The sequence below is a fragment of the Poecilia reticulata genome, linkage group LG20, assembly GCF_000633615.1.
Source record: "Poecilia reticulata strain Guanapo linkage group LG20, Guppy_female_1.0+MT, whole genome shotgun sequence".
NCBI classification, from domain to species: Eukaryota; Metazoa; Chordata; class Actinopteri; order Cyprinodontiformes; family Poeciliidae; genus Poecilia; species Poecilia reticulata.
Window position 1 is genome coordinate 90,209 of NC_024350.1, and position 13,358 is coordinate 103,566.

Sequence of the window (13,358 nt, forward strand, 5' to 3'; positions counted from 1 at the left end):
ATTCTTTAACATATGATGCTTAGCCGCGCCGCCGCTGCAGAATAATTCCGTTATCTCAATCAACTTTAGACACGTAGATATTATTAATTTCGTGCTGTGCTTAACAGCAAAGGTAGAAACCGTTAAAGTACAACCCAAAACCACGTCTTTCTCGCTCTCTGTATCAGCGCAGCTTCTGTATGGCTAAATCGCTTACTGTCTCTTACTCTGCAGTTGTGGAGTCACAATATCTGGGATCATGAGCGCCYCCAGTGATGAGGCAAGAGAACTGCCTGCCTCACCTCGAATCTGTTCTCTGCCGTTTCTGATCGCTCCTTAGCACACGAAACACGTTACATACACAGTTGGTGACAATAAAAACACAGTACATTAAATACATAAGCTAAATTATGGAAAATCAGTTCATACATTAAATGTTTTTAACCATTTTATTGGCGACGTACAGACAGGAGGAGCATGCTCTCATAGAGTGGCAGCCAGTGCAGTTRGCGAGAGGTTGCGCAATCCCAGGTGAGGCTCAGCTCACTGCTGCCTCACCRGATTCACTTCTAACCATTTGAATGGGAAAATGCAAAAATTCAGCAATTTTGAAGAAAAATAACATCAGATTTGGTTAAATTAAATGAAAAATAGGTACTTTATAGTACAAATCACAGGGTGAAAATATCAATATCTTTAGAAATTATTTTATTACATATTATTTTTCCATGATAATATGGCTCTGCCTCACCTGCCTCCCCTGACCGCACGTCACTGATATATATTTATTGGCGAATAAATAAAACAAGAACATAAGAACACAGAACATGCTCATTGCTCTTTGTTTTCGTCTSCTGTCATGGTGGCAGACGTTGCAGCAGGAGGGAGGATGAGAACAGTCACGGTGCTCCTTCTGCTTGGTTACTTCTTGCTTATTGTGCCATGGACAGTGTTCATAGTTGAGCATTGCTTACCGTTAATTGCTATATTTAATGGTGCAGACAGTTGTGGTTTCTGACATGTGCAGTATGGGCAACCGCCCAGGGCGTTATTTTTTTTTTTTAGGAATGGCAGGAGACCTCTGCGGATTGTGGCACAGAGATGAAAGCAAAACAAAATGAAGAAGAGTTTGAATCGATACTGGTTAAATTTATTTCTGCTCTAAGTATTTAATATCTAGGTATTTTTATGGGAATGTGGATCTTTCAGATCAATTTGAGAAGCAATTTTGATAGGTAAACTTAATTTTATTGTGTCTCATGCTGGTCTTGGTCTTGATTTGGTCTCGGGTTCAGTGGTCTAGAGCAGTGGTCCCCGGGTCGTGGACCGGTACCGGTACTCGCAAGAAATAATTAATTATTTCAGTTTTATGTATTATTTGAGTCTGGAGGATCTTTTATTTCTTTGCAAATGGAAAAGGCCCTAGAGACAGGAGAATGTGGGCCGATTCTCCAAACCTCTGTAACCACAGAGCTGATAAAAGTACAACAGGTTTGATCCGTGTTCAGCCACATGGCAGGAGCAACACACCACATGAACCGATTCCAGTCACGAACATCACGATTCCAGAGGATAATCCAGTAAAACCCCCAACATAGCATACAGGAATTTAGAATAACCAAACACGAATGACGATGTAGAAACAATAGTAATAGTTTGTGGACTCATTTTAAGAGATAAACGACGAAGCAAAAAGAAAAGGCGGTGGATAAAAGACAACGGGAGCAGCTGCTCTATTTGCTGCACTATGATTTTAAGGTGAGTTATGTTTTTTCGTAGTTAACATTTTTAACTGAATAAACATAACCACATATAATAAACATGTATAATAACGACCTTTACATATAATAAACATTTCCACATATCTCTGATGTCCACCGGACTCTCAGTTGCGCCATGTCAGCTGTTTGGGATTCCCCTCTGTTCTTACGTCATTGCGCTTTCTGATTGGCTACCTGTCACATTCAACAGGCTGCGTTCTTGCTCCCAGTCAGGGAAAACCCCACAGGCTGCCATAATTGGGCCAAGTCAATTATGCCCGTCGTTAGATCGGGCATATTCAATACACCACCACGTAACACCCCACACACTGCAGGACGCTGTAAGATTGTCGTAAAGGGAAATTCGGGTCACAAAAAAAAAAGGGCAGGAATCCTTCTCCCGGGCCGCGGAAAACCTGCAAAGTCTTGACCGGTCGGCGGTAATAAAAAGGTTGGGGACCACTGGTCTAGACTACAACTCTGCTATGTGGCTCCTTGGTTCCATGTCCTCCCCTGCAAGTTGGATTTCTTTCAAAATAAATGCCACTAGTGGCAAAAAAAAAGTGAAGTTCATGCTATGTTAGGACAGGAGACGAGATGTTTCCATCCCTGAAATTATGATGCATAGAATCATATATCTAAGTCAAAACTATGTTGCAGAGTAAACACAATAAAAACATGCTTTATCTGTGGCATTGTTCATTAAAATGACACACGATCGGTACACTTACTGATATTAGCGATTAGGTAATGCATTCAGCAAGTACTTTTACTTTTAATACTTAAGTATTTTTAAAAGCCAGTGCTTTTTTACATAAACTTAAGTAAAATGTTAATGTGGTACTTTTGCTTTTACTTGAGTACTTTCTCCACCACTGGGTATCATAGAGCACTGCGCCAAGATGGACACTTTTTTTTTTTAATTGCCTGTGTTCATCCTCACTAACATTATTCAGCCTGGGATTTACGTCTTCCTTCTCACGTCTGTATCTTTAACAAGAGGTTTTACTTCTAAGGACGGTGTTGAATCGGGTTGAGAATGTTTTAAAAAGACGCGGGTTGACAGCAGCTCACCGCGGCTGCGTAGTGTACGTTTCAAGGCAACCGTGACAACAGCGTCGATTCGTAGCGTTCTGGGGTCCTTTAGCTTCCGCAACGGGAATTTAGCTGTTCTTAATAATTCCTGTGTTTTATTTTGGTCACTATTGTTACACTTAGTGTTGATATGTGTGTGATAGGCATGTCTATTGGACATTTATAGAAATACGAAACAAATCGCATCCCGTATCGGTTCAATACGGGATGCAACATTTAACAGCCAAATACAGGACAATTCCGTATTTTAAGGGACGGGTGGCAACCCTAATATTAAACAAAGCTGTACCCAGTAGTTAGTATCAGCTAGAACATTTAGACTGATGGCTCCGAGTCTGTAAATTGCAACTAAGGTAGCAGAGATCTGATCACAGTCACCAAAAAGTGGAGCAACTCTGACTCGGATCAATCGGTACCAGACTGTCAGTCCGCCAATAAATGATGTTAGTCACACCCATTAAGTAAGAATGACAACAAACAGCAGCAATGAGCATGGGAGATGAAATGAAATTATGTTTTTTATGAGAGAGATTCAGCAGGACAAAGCCCGGAGGAGCCTGTTGCACATGATTGCCACTGTATTCCATGGCTAAAGAGAGAGAAAAGCTAAGCACAAGCCCTGCAGGATGGAAAAAAAATCAAGTTAGTAGCTCAATACGCTGTGAATGTTAGCACCCCTCACTGTACCACCTGCATGGAAGGCAATTGGTGTAATTGAAAGAAATTAACTCTAAGAAGAAATAAAGATGAAGGGAAAGAAGGAGGAAGTTTGATAGTTTCTTTCATAGCATAACTGGGGATTTTATGTGGAGTGAAGCATCACTTTACTTTTCAAAAACCAATCACAAAAAATATTAAAATAGGTTGTGGAAGAGGAGTTAATTTGCATGTAGATAAAAGTCAGTTCAAAATTGTAAATTACCCTTTTATTTGGCAATCTAGAAGATTTTGTTTTAATCTCGATAAATAACTCGCTACATGTTTACTTTGCCTGCCGTCAAAATGTGTGTCAGTGAGGAGGAGCAGCAGTTGGGGGAAGGGAGGGATGTAGCAGTGGGTGGGTGCTTGGGGGTGGGGGTGATATAACGGAAAAAAGGTTCACAATTTATTGTGCTGCCTCTCCTTTAATTAATAGATTATGTACACATGCACACTCCTGTCAATCTCTCCCAGCTTTCCATTACCACTGTGACCTCTCTTTCTGCTGCCCGACAACCTCTAACACACACACACACAGAAGCATGCATCCAGCACAAGCTCAAGGGGATTGTTGAAAAAGAGGGCAAGCTCCAGATTGGGAGTAAAAGTGTTGGTTGAGTACAACCAATAAGCTGTGATGAGAAGCAATGTGTCCATGACAATTCTGCCTCACACATCCAAAAGGATTTCAAATAAGCTTCCACACTCTGATCCACATAACACAGCATGTAGTCGAATTTTAGAATCACTTTCGCCTTCAATTACTAAGAAACGCCAAAAGGCTGGGGAGGTTCATTCCTATAGCAACAGTTCAAGAAAAATAAAAAAGCAGTTCAAAGAGATTTAAAGAAGTGAACAGAAAATAAATTCAAAGATTACACTTTGGGGCATAATAAAAAAATTACTTAACCTGTTAAATATAGATTTAGTACAAAGGTATCCAGCTAGAAATAGTCTGTCTCACCTCGACGCATGGCTCTGGTTTTGGAACCAGTCTCCTTGAGAGGGGCTGGAGTTGCCCGCGGTGAGGGGCGCCGGGCAGGAGTGCGCATACTTGTTGCCCCCCATCTTTGCGCCTGTATGTTGGGGTTTACCCCGGTGAACGAGAGGGTAGCCCCTCCCTCTGTCTACGGGTGGGGAGACGGGTTCTGACTGTTGTCTGTGCTTACGGGTCGAACAACAGTTCAGATTATCCACCCTTCTTGGAGTCCTTAGAGGGGGTAGTGGAGAGCGCCCCTCCTGAGGACTCCCTTGATCTGCTGGGTGACTTCAACGCTCACGTAGGCAATGACAGTGAGACCTGGAGGGGCGTGGTTGGGAGGAATGGCCCCCCATACTGAACTCGAGTGGTGTTCTGTTGTTGGACTTCTGTGCTCGTCACGGATTGTCCATCACGAACACCATGTTCAGGCATAAGGGTGTCCATATATGCACTTGGCACCAGGACACCCTAGGCCTCAGTTTGATGATCAATTTTGTCATCTTTTCATCTGATCTGCGGCCGTATGTCTTGGACACTTGGGTGAAGTGAGGTGCAGAGCTGTCCACTGACCACTACCTGGTGGTGAGTGGGCTCCGGTGGTGGGGGAGGAAGCCGGTCAGACCTGGCAGGCCCAAACRTRTWGTGAGAGTCTGCTGGGAACGTCTGGCGGAGTCCCCTGTGAGACGGAGCTTCAACTCCTATCTCTGGCAGAACTTCAATCACATTCTGGGGTAGGTGGGGGACATTGAGTCTGAGTGGACTATGTTCTGTGCCTCCATTGTTGAGGCGGCTTATCGGAGCTGCAGCCGCAAGGTTGTCGGTGCCTGTCGCGGCGGCAACCCTCGTAGCCGTTGGTGGACATCTTCGGTGAGGGATGCTGTCAAGCTGAAGAAGGAGTCCTATCGGCCCTTTTTGACCTGTGGGACTCCAGAAGCAGCTGATGGGTATTTGCAGGCAAAGCGGCATGCAGCTCGGGTGGTTGCTGAGGAAAAAACTCGGGCATGGGAGGAGTTTGGATGGAGAGGCCATGGAGAAAGACTTCTGCACGGCTTCGAGGCGATTCTGGTCCAACATCCAGCGTCTCAGGCGGGGAAAGCAGTGCAGCACCAACACTGTTTATAGTGGGGATGGTGCGCTGCTGACCTCAACTCGGGACGTTGTGGACCGGATGGCGAAATACTTCGAAGACCTCCTCAATCCCAAAAACATGCCTTCCATTGAGGAAGCTGAGTCTTGGGAGTCTGAGTTGAGCTCTCCAATCTCTGGAGACGAGGTCACCGAGGTGGTTAAGAAGCTCCTCGGAGGGGTGCTGTGGTGGCGCAGGGGCAAAGCACAACCGACGTATTGAGGCCTTAGTCATGCCGGTGGTTGCAAGTTCAATTCTCGGCCTTGCGACATTTGCCGCATATCTTCCCCCTCTCTCATTACCCTCTTTCCTGTCTAACTACTTTCAAACAAAGGTCACTAGAGCCAACAAAACCTTTAAAAAAAAAAGCCCCTCGGTGGCAGGGCCCCGGGGTTGGATGAGATCCGCACGGAGTTCCTTAAGGCTCTGGATGTTGTAGGGTTGTGTTGGCTCTGAAATAACACATTGACATCAGAGGCAGTTCCCCTGGATTGGCAAACTGGGGTGGTGGTCCCCTTGTTCAAAAAGAGGGACCTGTGTGCTCCAAATACAGGGGGGTCACACTCTTAAGCCTCCCTGGTAAGGTCTATTCAGGGGTCCTGGAGAGGAGGGTCCGTCAGATAGTCGAACCTCGGATTCAGGAAGAGCAGTGTGGTTTTTGTCCTGGTCGTGGAACACTGGACCAGCTCTACACCCTCAGCAGGGTCCTGGARGGTGCATGGGAGTTCGCCCAACCAGTCTACATGTGTTTTGTGGACTTGGAGAAAGCATTCGACCATGTCCCTTGGGAGGCCCTGTGGGGGTACTCTGAGAGTATGGGGTACCGGGCCCTTTGATACGGGCTGTCAGGTCCCTGTATGACCGGTGTCAGAGTCTGGTCCACATTGCCGGCAGTAAGTCGGGCTTGTTTCCGGTGAGAGTTGGACTCTGCTAAGGCTGCCCTTTGTCACCGATTCTGTTCATTACTTTTATGGACAGAATTTCTAGGCGTAGCCGAGGTGTTGCGGGGATCCGTTTTGGTGACCTTAGGATCACATCTCTGCTTTTTGCGGATGATGTGGTCCTGTTGGCTTCATCAGAAAGTGATCTGCAGCTCTCACTGGAGCAGTTCGCAGCCGAGAGTGAAGCGGCCAGGATGAGGATCAGTGCCTCCAAGTCCGAGGCCTCCAGATGGGTTTTCTCCGTAGGGTGAGAAGCTCGGTCATCCGGGAGGAACTCAGAGTAGAGCCGCTGCTCCTCCACGTCGGGAGGAGCCTGTTGAGGTGGCTCGGGCATCTGGTAAGGATGCCTCCTGGACGCCTCCCTGGTGAGGTGTTCCGGGCACGTCCCACCGGGAGGAGGCCTCGGGGAAGACCCAGGACACGCTGGAGGGACTATATCTCTCGGCTGGCCTGGGAACGCCTTGGGGTTTCTGGAGGAGCTGGAAGAAGTGGCTGGGGAGAGGGAAGTCTGGGCCTCCCTTCTGAAGCTGCTGCCCCCCGCTACCCGACCCCGGATAAGCGGAAGAAAATTGATGGATGGATGGATTGTTATATTGGTTAACTGTTTTTGTTTGTTTGCAGTTGCTGAGGTCCGTTGGCGGTGTTGGTTTGGTGACGGTGACTTCCTCTTCTGCGTGCCGTGATTCTTGAGTTTGGGTTGTCTCACTGCATCTGGTGTTAAAGGTTTTTTTGGTTTGCTGTGTTTGGTGGATTCCGTCCCTATAGCGCCCCCTCCGGCCAGTAGCTTCAGCTACTTGCACTTCCTTTGTTTTCGATTCTTAAAAAAACTGGTTTAAAAAAAAAACATTTTAAAAAGAATTTAATAAATGTTTTTTGTAAACTTAAAACTGTCTCAGATGTTTCAATCCTTGCATAACCGAACATGTGTGCCTTAAAAAAAAGGTAATATTCTCTGGGTGAAATTTCCAGGGTGGCGTTGTTGAGCAATCTATTAAAACTAAAATTCCACAAAATATGAGTTTCATCTAGTGTCGCCACACAGGCATAGCTCCTCCTTAGATGTGTACCATGTGTAGAGGGAAGCATGGTGGTGTCAGCATCATGCTATCAGAATGTCTTACAGCAAAAGAAACCGACAGACCCGTCAAGATAGAAGGAAAGATGAATGCATCCTAGATGAAATCCTGCTTTAGGTGACCTCTTGATCTCTGACTGGGTCAGAATGTCTCTCCACAACATGGAAGCTGCTGTCAGGCATCATAGCATCCAAGATAAGCAGAAACTTGGATCAACACATGACAGAGGCACAGAAAGGCCTTGGTAACTACCAGAAAAGGGTTGAGAGAACAGTCGCCCATGGCTGCTAGACAAACAAACCTGAGCACTGCCTTGTATTGAATAATTAGAAAGCCTGTGACTCAATGCCACACACGGTTCCTGGAATGCTTGAAGCTGTACAAGGTCAACAACACTCTGAGGGTCTTCATCGCAACCAATAAGAAAATAAATCAAATTTAACAGTAAAATTATACAATAATCCTGCAGTCAACAATCATGTCTTTGGACCCTTAAAACTGTAGCTTGCCATAATGTAACCTCGATTTGTTTTTGCTCCTTATCCTACCTACACAGGCTTTGGTTGAAGTTTCTCGTAATGTCTCTTTAGATTTCCACTCTTTGAATACAACTGACTCAGATCATATTAGGCAGGCTGGCCTTACACCCAGCAGGCAGACCTGGCGGCGGGGGTGGGAATTGGGTGGCATTCCCCGCCTAACAAGTCAGCCATGCTCCACCTGTACTGGAAGTTGTTTTTTCTTTTCTTTTTACCTCAGAGTGGTTAAACTTCGATTTGACACAGTAGGGGCTCTCGCACTTCCCGTAGCTTTGCCCTCTACACCCTGCACTTTTTTCAGCCATTACAACCGTTTATTCCATTGTTAATATGTTATGACGTGTTTTTCCGAGCCGCCTTTAAACGCAACATGAGCTCTAAGATGTGCAGCAGTGACCAAGACCTGCTGCTGTGCAGACTGTGAAGATGTGTGTTAGAATCCTGGTAGCAAACCAGCCAGAGGCAAAGAAGTTTGCACAGTTTTTCTCCTGCTGAGGGTTTTGGAATCAGGTATCCCCTTGCTCAGAGTTTTAGCGACTTCTGATCACTTCACTTTGAGAAATGTTCCCTGATTTTAAAACTTGTCACTGCAGAAAAAGTGAAATATATTCATCTGCTGACTTGGATTTTCAGTTCAGCTAATGAAAACCTAATGAAAATTAAATGCATTTAAATATGATATTAGCATTTTAAAAAATGGCAGGCAATTTAGGATTATGATGGGATGTTTTCACCAGTCAATCAAAAACGACAGGTGATTTTGACCGTGAAAAAAATGGACAAAATGAATGCTTCCATACATTTATCATCCTGTTTTGTCCTCCTTCAATTGACTCGCGGAATGATCGTGCACCATCATATCCCTTTTTGGTAACACTTTATGGGGTGAATAAGACTGACATGACACTGTCATAAACATGACATAACGCCTGTCATGAACATGAATAAGCCTTCATTAATATTTATGACTTGTCATAAAGCGTCATTCGGTATGACACTTTTAATACAAAGTTGACATTATTCAAAATGTCTTTGTTATGACAACTTGACATTAACCAATAAATCATTACTGATATAAATTTGTTCTAAAAGTATTACTGATTGCACTTTAAAAATGAGGTAACTTTGTCATTAAAACTAAAGTTTAAACAGTAATGATTTCTTTGTTAATGCCAAGTTGTCATAAAGACATTTTGAATAATGTCAACTTTGTATTAAAAGTGTCATAATTTACCAAATGACGCTTTATGACAACAGTCATAAATATTCATGAAGGCTTAAACATGTTCATGACAGGTGTTATGTCATTTTTATGACAGTGTCATGACAGTCTTTTTCACCCCCCTTCAAATAAAGTGTTACCAACTTTTCTTATCCTGATATCTCTTCTAGTAATCTGAGATCTCAAATCTTCAACTATTATTTTCCACAAACAGAGTTCAACTAGAGACAGGAGGACGAAGGGCTTTTATGGTGGAACGTTCTTCCACTATTAGACAGGTGAAAGTTGCGATGCTCCGCAAGTGAAACTAAATCTGTTGGGCCTCACCTTGACACTCAGACAACACTACTTGGACAGGGTACTTAAAAAATATTGAAATAAAAATTAGTCCTCTTAATTGTCTGTGTATGTCAAATGATTTTGTGTTCCTTGGTGTGTCACTTATAATGTTTTATTGATCTATTGACTGAAACATTTGTTTAAAAATGTGCTGCACAAATAAACTATTGTATACATCGTTAAACATTCATTTTCCATTTTTAATGTGGTACTGAATGATCTCTTGCAGAACGTCTAACTACACCATCTACATCCAGAATATCCAGGAGTTTAAATCTGGATTTGATGTCCAGATTACAAAAGGGCATCTAAGCATTCAGAATAGTTTCCTCATATAAAAAATAAAGCAGCTGTAAACAGAAAGAAAATGACATGTCAGATAGACCTTAGAGTTACTGTCCAACAGTGAGGAAGAGTGGAAAAGAGTGCTAACAGTAACGTACTTGGGGCAATAGTGGTTATACACCTTGATGATCAATGTAAGTCATAAAAGCAGTGTAACAAAGAGAAGTGATAAATCTCCTCAGTCCCCAGTGAAGCATGGCACATAAATGCAGATGGCTGTGGGGTTTCACGGCTATTGCCAGATTCCATTCTTCACCTCAGGGGAGAAAAATGCAAATAAAATACAGATTATAAAAAAGATAATGTGTGGGGTTTGTAAGATGAGGAATGAAAATATCAGTGGGCCTCTTCTCGATCTGTATGTCCAGCGGCGACACTTGAGATGAACGAACCATGTCTTAAATTACCATGTAATAAAAGTTTTACCTCAGAAGGTGGGGTGTCTCACTGAAAAAGGAAAAAAAAGACATTGGCAGCTTAATGGTGCCAGAACATGGTGAAAGACAAGACCATTATATCTCCCCGTCTGTGACAAATCCTATTAGTAGTTGGCATGTAAAGATTGAAGTGATCTGATATGTCTGGTGGACATCTTCTGCAATCGATGAAAAGATAAAAGAGGACAACCAGCATTCTCTCTGACTTTCTGGTTTTTTATGTTCTTCTGACCTATTTGCTAAGGTATGTCTGGAAGAAAATGTGAACATATGTTCAAATTTGTATCATTTGTTACATTTCTTCAAAAACTGCAAATGTAACTTGATGAAGTTTGTCTGTAAAATAAAAGAAAAAGGAATTTAAATTTAACAACAATGGCAGCATGTCCAAGAACTACTGACAATGGGGCAACGTGTCTCAGCTAGTGAGATTCACTTACATGGATTATATCACAAGGTAATGATCAGATCACATAATCAGATATAAACAACATATCTCAAAACCTGAGCATTTATGTCTAATAAGAATATATGTAGAGAACCACTGGCATATGAATGATTTCAGAAGTGAGGATGGATGTAGGAAGTCCCCTGGGGTCTTGTTGATGTGATGACGAGGATGAGGTGATTCTGGATGTGACGAAGGCATGGATTATGCTCAGGGGCGCAATTACACCTTATTCAGGTGGATGGAAAACATAAAATCGGCGACCCCTCCCCGAAGGAAGGTACGTCAGGGTGAAGGAGCGTAGAAAACATACACTTCCCCCCCGCGGCGAGGATATGTGAAGGGTAAAACTCGCTACATTTACCTCGTTAAGTGCGCGATTTGAAGGAGCATAAGGAACGCTGAAGTGTATGGGAAAACATCATCGGCGCGCCGCCCCCTCCAGACGGGGTTTTGACGCCCCCTCTAGTGCTGCGCCCCTATGCGCTGCATGCCCACTTTTCGCGCCACTGATTATGCTTCAGTAGTGGAGAAGGTGAGGTTGGAGTCATCTTTTGTTTCTGAGTTGGAAGAAAGAAGTCTGGGTTATTTATTTGATGTGTGGTTAAAATAAAAGAGTAGAGTGGAAGAAAATGCCAAGATTATGGATGAGTAAGGATGGAGTGAGAGTGATGTCAAAGTTGAGGCAGAAGTTTTGCGTGGACTTGGTGACACTTTTTGGTCCAATGATGTGAGTTTTGTCAGTGCTTTCCAGATTTTTATGGTGGAGAGGATATTGGGGTTTTTGGATTTGGTGAAAATGTTAAACGGTCATCTGCTTATCAGCAGAAATGGAGGCCATGACAACAGATAATCTTACCAAGGGGGAGGATATAGAGGATAAACAGGTGAGGACCAAGCAGTGAACTTTGGGGACCACTCTGGGATAGAAGGACTAAAGAGGAGCCGCAGAAGTTGTTTTCTAAATACTGTTGGTACTTGGAAAGTTGGACTGAAAACCAGAACAAAGAAGAGTTGTTGATTTACAGGTTGGACTTGAGGTGAGACTGTCATGAAGTGCTGTTGAGGTGAGGAAGAACGCAGGCAGACACAGGTTGTAGACGATAAATGATGATTTAATGATGGATAATAGCTCCAAAACAGTTCAGGAGACTGGCAGCACAGCAGAGCAGGAGGCTAAGGCTCAGCACTGGTAGCGACAGGAACAGAACTGGATTAATGAGAGCTAACGGCAACACAGGACTAGTCAGTACGACTGTGATGACTAACAACAAAAGACTTGCGACAATTGACAAGGACCCGACAAGAGACAAAAACAACAGGTGGACTTAAATAAACAGGGAGTATTCAGGGGGAACTAGATATAGCTGGGAACAATCAAGGAGGAAGACAGGACAGCACAGAGACTCACAAGAAACAAAACCTAGAAATAAACACACAGAAAACTCAAATCCTCACAGAGACAGAAGAATGGAGTGACTGATGGTGTCAAAAGCTGCAATGAGTCCAGGAGGACGAGGATCCTGAGCTGCAGGGGTGAAAGTAGTTTTAAATTCTTGGGGGTACTATGACAAAAAAATAAATAAGTAAATATATATATATACACACATAATTCCCTTCTCACCCTCCGCGGTCGGTCGGTCGCTCTCTCTCTCTCTCTCTCTCTCTCCTTGATGAATCCTCCAGTATCTTGGCTGTGCCTTGGACTGAGATGTCTGATGTTGTTCCTGGGATCTGTTTGAGCCACTGCTCCAGTTTGGGGGTGACTGCMCCGAGGGCCCCGATGACCACAGGCACCACTGTGGTCTTCACCTTCCAGGTCTTTTCCAGTTCCTCCCTGAGGCCCTGGTATTTCTCCAGTTTCTCCTTTTTCCTGATGTTGTAGTCACTTGGTATTGCTACATCCACCACAACGGCTTTCCTCTGTTCTTTATCCACCACCACAATGTCCGGTTGGTTCTCCATCACCATCTTGTCTGTCTGGATCTGGAAGTCCCACAGGATCTTAGCTCAGTCATTCTCCACCACCTTTGAGGGTTTTTCCCCACTTTGATCTGCACAGATGTTCCTGTACACTATGCCCGCCACTTGGTTATGTTGTTCCATGTTCGCTTTCCCTGCCAGCATCTTGCACCCTGCCAATAAATATATATATATTGCTTCTTTGTGTGCTTTGGAGTTTCTGTGCTGATTATTTTTTTTTACGAAGTGATATAAGCTGGTTAGCTCTTGAATTGCTGTAAAATAGAGCTGTATTCCTTCAGCCCACTGGCTGCAATGTTGACACCTTGAGATGCCATGAGACCTAAATCCTGAACATCATGGCATGGAGTGCATCCCAGTTTTCCATGTCTGACATATAACCATTCA